The sequence below is a fragment of the Mandrillus leucophaeus genome, unplaced genomic scaffold (genome assembly GCF_000951045.1).
Source record: "Mandrillus leucophaeus isolate KB7577 unplaced genomic scaffold, Mleu.le_1.0 Scaffold185, whole genome shotgun sequence".
NCBI classification, from domain to species: Eukaryota; Metazoa; Chordata; class Mammalia; order Primates; family Cercopithecidae; genus Mandrillus; species Mandrillus leucophaeus.
Genome location: NW_012101865.1, coordinates 612,211 through 612,756, shown reverse-complemented (window position 1 = coordinate 612,756; position 546 = coordinate 612,211).

The following is a 546-nucleotide window of genomic DNA, read 5'->3' as shown; positions in this document are numbered from 1 at the left end:
CTGGTCTCGAACTCCTGAGCTCAGGTAATCTGCCTGCCTCAGCCTCCCAAAATGCTAGGATTACAGGCATGAGCCACCACGTCCAGCCATGGACATAATTTTTTATCTTAGGTAGACAGGGATCTTCAAAAAGTTCATGGAAAATGTATATAAGGAGAAAACTGCATTGATTTTAAAATTCCTTTGCACCAAAATAAACTCATATCATGTCTGAAACAGGATCTACTTTTTTTTCCCACAGCTATCTACATTTATATCATCATCGTCCATTTTTCTTGTCTACAGGGTGAGCACAACATTTTACCCCCGTGCCTGACAGACAGGCCAACCTGAACAGAAGCCTTCCCAGGCACCAGAGCAGAAGGGAAAATTTGTACACAGTTGCGAAGAACTTCACACTATTCCATCCCCTCTACTGCCACAGGATCTACTTTTAGGTACTAAGAAAAGAAAAAAGACATCAGTTTGAAAAGTGCCCCCATCAGAGCAACATGAATTCTGCTAAAATTGAAGCAATAACAAACATCAACATTTTTTTTTTTTTTT